The sequence below is a fragment of the Mustela lutreola genome, chromosome 8, assembly GCF_030435805.1.
Source record: "Mustela lutreola isolate mMusLut2 chromosome 8, mMusLut2.pri, whole genome shotgun sequence".
Lineage (NCBI taxonomy): Eukaryota > Metazoa > Chordata > Mammalia > Carnivora > Mustelidae > Mustela > Mustela lutreola.
Window position 1 is genome coordinate 14,389,019 of NC_081297.1, and position 6,687 is coordinate 14,395,705.

At 44.6% G+C, this 6,687-nt stretch overlaps 1 long non-coding RNA gene across 1 annotated transcript; it reads left to right on the forward strand.

Annotated features, from left to right (window-relative positions):
• The first annotated feature begins 853 nt into the window (after positions 1-853).
• Positions 854-6,091, forward strand: LOC131839887 (uncharacterized). The gene is made up of 3 exons (XR_009357057.1): positions 854-988; positions 1,622-1,717; positions 5,890-6,091. It is a non-coding gene; the product is annotated as an uncharacterized LOC131839887 (long non-coding RNA).
• Positions 6,092-6,687: the final 596 nt, after the last annotated feature.

Genomic DNA, 6,687 nt, shown 5'->3' on the forward strand with positions numbered 1-6,687 from the left:
CATCCACTGGGTGCTGGAGGCCAGAGGCTACAGGGCGCAGGTGTCCAACCGGCTGTACTTGCCCCATTTGAGGAGGAGCGGGCAGGAAGCACGAGTTGCAGGGACAGAGCGTTCTGTGGCAGGTGACTGAGCATGAGCGAGCTTCAACGGGCCCCCACCCTGGCTACCAAGGATGAAGAGACCTTGAAGAGAGCAGGGTGGGGGGGGGGCAGCAGTTGTGACAGGCAAGCAGGAAATGCAGTGAGGTGAAGGTGGGAGGGGTCGGGAGAGCGCAGGGCAGAGCTCCCCATTGGGCTTCTCTGAGGATCTGCTAATATGCCTCCCAAGAGCCAGCCCTGGGGGGTCCACCTCACAGAGGGCGATGTGACACTGCCCGGAGGAGAAACACCGCCATCCCCGGTGTCCCTTTTCTGTCTCCCCTTCTTCCCATTCGTTGTCCCACCGCACCTAGGAAAAAAGTAGTTAATGGAGAAGTGTGAGATCAGAGTGGAGCATTCGAGAAGGCGCTGCACTGCGGGAGGAGGTCATCAAGAAGCTGTGACCGTGTCCGTCCTGGGCACACTGTCTGGAACGCTGTGTTCACTTTGTAAGGTGACAGACACTGCAGTGACCGTCTGGTAATGTACACAAATGTCAAATGATGTTGTAGGACACCTGAAACTAATATAATGCTGTATGTCAATTATACCTCAATAAGTTAACAACAACAACAGAAAGAATAAAACATTCTGTAATACACCCGTCCCCGCCAGGTCACCCTTGAGCAGGGCCCAGGCAATTGGAGACTTCCCAGCCCCTCCCCCGTCTGCTTGGAATGTTCCCAGAGCTGCTCCAAGGATACAGCGTTGTGACAGAAATGTGGTGTTGAAACAGAACCCTGGACGGGATACCTGACTGGACCCAGTCACAGATGCCACATAAACTTAAGATTCTGCCAGACAGGTGCGGAGATCTGCTCCTCTTGTCGCCACCAAGACAAGCCTCCTAAGTAAGTATCCTTGCTTATGAATATGGGGTGACTTCCCTCTTTCTTCTGTCTCTGTCTGCCTTCCCTGCCTCCCCTGTCCAGTGGCCAGTTTCAGGTTACACTGGGGACGGTCCCAGAGAGTGCAAACTCACCTGACCCCACCGCAGATTCCTGAACCACAGCTTCCAGGCAGGAGGGGAAGGAGATGAGTGGCTGGTATTGGAGCCGAGGGGCAGTTTTGGGTTACACTGGGCTGGACGTCCAACTCCTGACAGCTCACCGCTGAAAGTGCATAGGCCAGCTGCCAGCGGGGACCAGAAAGAGCCTGTCTAAAGGCAGCGCGAGAGAAAAATAGTGCATTTCCTGATTGGACCCTGACTCTGTTCAGCCCAGTCAGTAAGTCAGGCAGGATATATTTCTCACCTGATTTTTTTTTTTTCTTTTCAAAACTTTGTGAGACTGCTCCCAGGAGAGGACTACCTGTTTTATCATAGCAACGCACTGCGGTGAGACATGGTGATTTTGTCATGGAATGCGCAGGTCACAGGCGTGTTGCATGAGCCTCTCGGCTCACGTCCATAGTGCCCACAGCTGCGGCAATGGTTTCTGTACAACCGAGATCTGTAGTCGTGACCGACACTGTTCTCTCTGCAGTTTGCTTTCTGCTGAATGACATGGTCAAGACGGATGATCTCCAGGGCAACAGAACCGTTTATGATTGGAGATTCCAGCCCTGGCCAAAGCTTCGGGGTAAGAGTCTCATTTTTCTTTATCAACGTACATGATTTCCAAATATCTACAAGTGATATTTAAAACTCATGGATAGATTATCCCTGCTTTTTAGCAGAATTTATATAAACTTCCACTTCAAGTAATAATATGCTTTGACTCCTAAAAATTCTCTTCCCTTTTATTTTTTGCAACAACGGGACAAGTTTCACCACTCACCCAAGGAGACGCTGTTTCCCGAGCTGACATATGTTGTCCCTTCAGTGCCACCCGAGAACACATAAATGCATCAGGGTTCCCCCAAGGAGATACTTTCACTCAGCAAATATCATCTGTATGATTTTTAAGGGCCCATCTGGCCACCAGGGTTATAAAGTCAAATTGCCTTTATGGAACTTTCATAATAGTGGGAAGTTTGTCAATAATAAATTGAGAGATATAGTAGGCAGGATTCTCCAGAAAAATCAAACCAGTGGGACAGATAGATAGATGACAGACTGATAAATCTGATGAGAGAGAGAGAGGAGAGAAAGTGAAAGAGATGATAGATTTGTTATGAGGAACTGATTCTCATAATTGAGTCCAAAATCTGCAGGACCCATGTCCCACTTTGAGTCTAAAGACAGGTAGGCTACCAGAGAACCAGGGAGAGCCAGTGGTACAGTTGAAGGGTATCAGGCAGGAGAAGGTTGGGGAAGGTTCAGGCCTTCAACTGATTAGATGGGGCCCACCCACAGTATAGACCGCAATCTTCTTTACTCAGTGTACCAATTCAAATGTTAATCTCATTAAAAAATATCCTCACAGAGCTATCCACAGTCATGTCTGACCAAATATCTGGGCATGTCGTGGCTCAACCTGACATAAAACTAACCACTAACAAGAGATTTTTAAAAAGCTGAAAAATAAATATTTTAGGACTGTTAGGCTATAGAAAAAATAAGCCTGATGGTCTTATGACAAGGTGATATGAGAAAAAGTGACCAGGGGAGGGAAGAGGTTGAGACAAACATGTGTTTAAGTCACAATACAGTCCCAAACTTTAAATTCATCAGTACTCAAATGCCATCTTGTGGCTGATTATTTACATTTGGTTTCATTTATCCGGTGCCATTCATCTCACATCTGTTAAAATCTGCTAAATTGTTTTTTAGAGGCAACAGTGCTGCCTTCTTAAGGCTCCAGGTTTTATGCCCCTATTTCCTTGTATTATTAGTTGCAATTTCATGCCTTCTGGGTTCAGGATATGGCAGCCATGCCAGCTTCACTGCAGGTTCAAATGCCTTCTTTGATTGTAATGGATTTAATTCAAGCACACCATAAAATAAAATATTCATGGCCAGTGTACATACGGATACCATAACAGAAATATTTACACATTTAGACCAACATACAGAATCACTTTACAACCCCTATGTTTAGTTCAACAATAACATCATTACATAGAATAAACAGGCCTGAATCATTTCCCAAATTCTAGGCCTCCATAAATAGTAGTCAGCATTCTTGGCCCAGCATTGTAATCTTTGCATGGTAACTTTATGCAGTCTACTAAAAGAATTATCATAAAAAAAAAAAAAAAAAAAGGGCCCATGACCCCATGATTTGTCTGGAAGCCATATTGTCATTATCGCAAGGGTCAGATTTTTACATTGTTTTTACAGATGCCTCCCTCCCCCCAACCCCATCCCATCTACATTGTTGAAGGCACACTGAAGTCAACAGAATTCATTGCTGATTTTCTCTTTAACCTACAAATGTATCCAGTCAAAACACTCTACACCTCCAACTTACACAATGCTATTCGTCAATTACATCTCATTAAAAATAAATTTCAAAAAATACTCCGCAAACAACAAAAAGGCTTATTAAATAAGGAAATCACACCGAAGAATATTTATAGCATCTGTAAAAGGTACAACTACAACAATATAAATACCCATGTGTATCAGTTCCCATTGTTTCTGTAACACACAGCTGCTTAAGACGACACCCATTCACAGCGCAGGGCTCTGTGTGCAGAAATCCAGCGGGGTGGGATGGGGTGAAGTCGAAGTCGAAATGATGAAGTCGACATGATGGGCAGCTTGGGGCGTCTGGGTGGCTCAGTTGGCTAAGCGTCTGCCTTCAGCTCAGGTCATGATCCCAGAGATCTGGCATCAAGTCCCGAATGGGGAAATCCCTGCTCAGCAGGGAGCCTGCTTTTCCCTCTCCCTCTGCCCTTCCCCCTCCACCCCGCTCATGCTCTCTCTCTGTCTCTCTCTCAAATACAATCTTTAAAAAAAAAAAAAAAGGAAAAGAAAAAGGTGATGGCCAGCTTGAATTCTCATTGGAAGTTCTAGGGAAGAAACAGTATCCAGCTAGCCTTGCTGGCAGAACTCAGTTCCTTGCAGTTGAAGAATTTAAATCCTGAGGTTTTGACCTATGGCACCCCTCTCTTGAAGCCAACAATGGCATGTCAGCCACATCCTTCTCCCGCTTTGAATCTCTGGCTTCCTATTCTGCACCGAGCTGGAAGAAAGTCTGCTTTTGAAGAGTTTCTCTGATCGAGTTAAACCTACCCAGACAATCTCCCTTTGGATTAACTGAAAATCAACTGATAAATTACCTTGATTGTATCTGTAAAATCCCTTTTGCAATATTAAGTGACATCATAGCAGGTGTAAGAGTAGGGAACAGAGATCACTGGGTCCATCGTAGAATTCTACTGTGTATCCTATAGTCAGTCTGCCCCGAGGTAAAAAGATGGAAACAGAGATACCTGGGTGGCTCAGTCAGTAAAGCATCTGTTTTCAGCTCAGGTCCTGATCCCAGGGTCCTGGGTTTGAGCCCCTCTTCAGGCTCCCTGCTTAGTGGGGAGTCTGCTTCTCCCTCTCCCTCTGCTGCTCCCCCTGCTTCTGCTCGCTCTGTCAAATAAATAAAATCTTAAAAAAAAAAAACCACAAGATGGAAACATGATTACTCCTCTGACCTCATCCCCTTCCCACAAGCCCGAATTCTGGGGCTAGCCCCCCCCCCCCCGGCTTTTCTTGACTCTTTCCCACACTGAAATGCGAAGCAGTATATTATTCCATAGTACATAATTTCATGTATCATAGTACATAATTTCACTCCATGGTACATGAAATAACATGAAAATTAACCTTTTGGGATTTTCATCTATATTGATGCCTGTAAGTATAGATTACAAATACTTCTTGCTGGTTATAAGAACAGATCACAATTGTTTTTAACCTAATCTTTGTAGGCGAACTTCTGTGTCCAGACAAACTGTTTCCAACCACTTTTTAATAGATGGAGTTTTTTTTGACATTATTGTACATATTCCCCCGTTCACACATGCCAGGTTTTTTCCGAGGGTAGAAACCAAAAAGTGTAATTGCAAAGTTATGGGAGAGCCACAACTTTAGCTTTACTGAAGGATGAAAAAATTAAAAAAAAAATTTAGCTTTGATTTCTAACTTCATGGCACTGTGGTCAGAAATCGTGGTCCATGTGATATCAATCCTGAGATTTCTTCAGAGCCCATCCCGTCTTCAGTTTTTCACAAATGTTTTGCACGTGACTGAAAACAATGTTGTCTATGTGCCCATTGAATGAACATTGTGTGTTTTGTTGGTCTAACCTTCTGTATCCTTACCAATTGGGGGACTCTTTGATCTAATCTTGGAATCACAGTTCCTTGAGCTTAAGGATTTCTGCCCTCTTCTGTTCACTGTTGGATTCTCATAAGACACGTGGTACATAGTAGGTGCTTAATAAATATTCGCTGGAGGAATGAATCAGTTACTTAGAAATGAGGGCCAGATCCTCCACTCCCATGTAGGAAGAATAACCACATGTCAGAGACGATGGTACCAAGTGCATAAGACCATATGGAGGGTTCTGTTTTTCTAATTAAATGTTCTGTAGCTTCACGCCGAACCCTCCTTATCACTAGTAATGCATCTTGCCTTAACATATTTTGTATCTGGTACGGACACAGCTTGGTTGGTGTAGCTTTTTCTCCCAGATGTAGGTTGTTATCCACGGCCCACTCAGCCATCTGAGGCGCATGGGAGGGACGTGGGTCCAGTGGGCAAACCCAGCACGGGAACCTCAGCATCAGCTACTTGATTTCTGTTTTTGACCTTATTATTTGTTTGTTACTTCAGTATAGGGTTTTTTTTTCCCCTAAATTTTATTTATTTGAGGGAGAAAGTGAGAGCACAAGCAAGTGGAGCAGCCGCAGGAGAAGCAGACTCCCTGCTGAGCAGGAAGCCGGACATGGGACTCAATTCCAGGACCCTGGGACCACGACCAGAGCGGAACCCACTGAGCCACCCAGGTGACCCTGTTCTGTGTAGTTGACATACAATAATTTCAGGTGTTGATGTTACTGTTTGTTCTCATTTGTTTGGCTTTTTTTTTTTTTAAAGATTTTATTTATTTTATTTGACAGACAGAGATCACAAGCAGGCAGAGAGGCAGGCGGAGAGAGAGGGAGGAGGAAGCAGGCTCCCTGCTGAGCCTAGAGCCTGATGTGGGGCTCGATCCCAGGACCCTGGAATCATGAGGGTTTCAACCCATTGAGCCGACGCTCCCTGGTGGTCTAGTGGTTAGGATTCGGCGCTCTCAACCCATTGAGCCACCCAGGCATCCCATTTGTTTGGCTTCTTATAACCACATTCCTGGTGGAGGACTGGCATCCTGGTGGGGTACAGTGGCCTTACCAGGGGCTGTGACTTCAATTTGTTTCCCTGCAATGGTGTTAGCCAGCCACATTGCCAAGAACTTTAAGATTGAAACAAAACAAAACCCTCAGGTACTCATAGCTTTCTTCCTTCTCTTCCTTTCACTGCTGTTGGCCCAAAGCTATGGAAATAACCCCAAGTGCATATGACTGTTTCTTCTCTGGTCTATTGGTTAAAAAAAATTTTAGTATTTATTACATGGTATAATGATATTACTTTTTTTTTAATTAATTTTTTATTTTTTTATAAACATATATT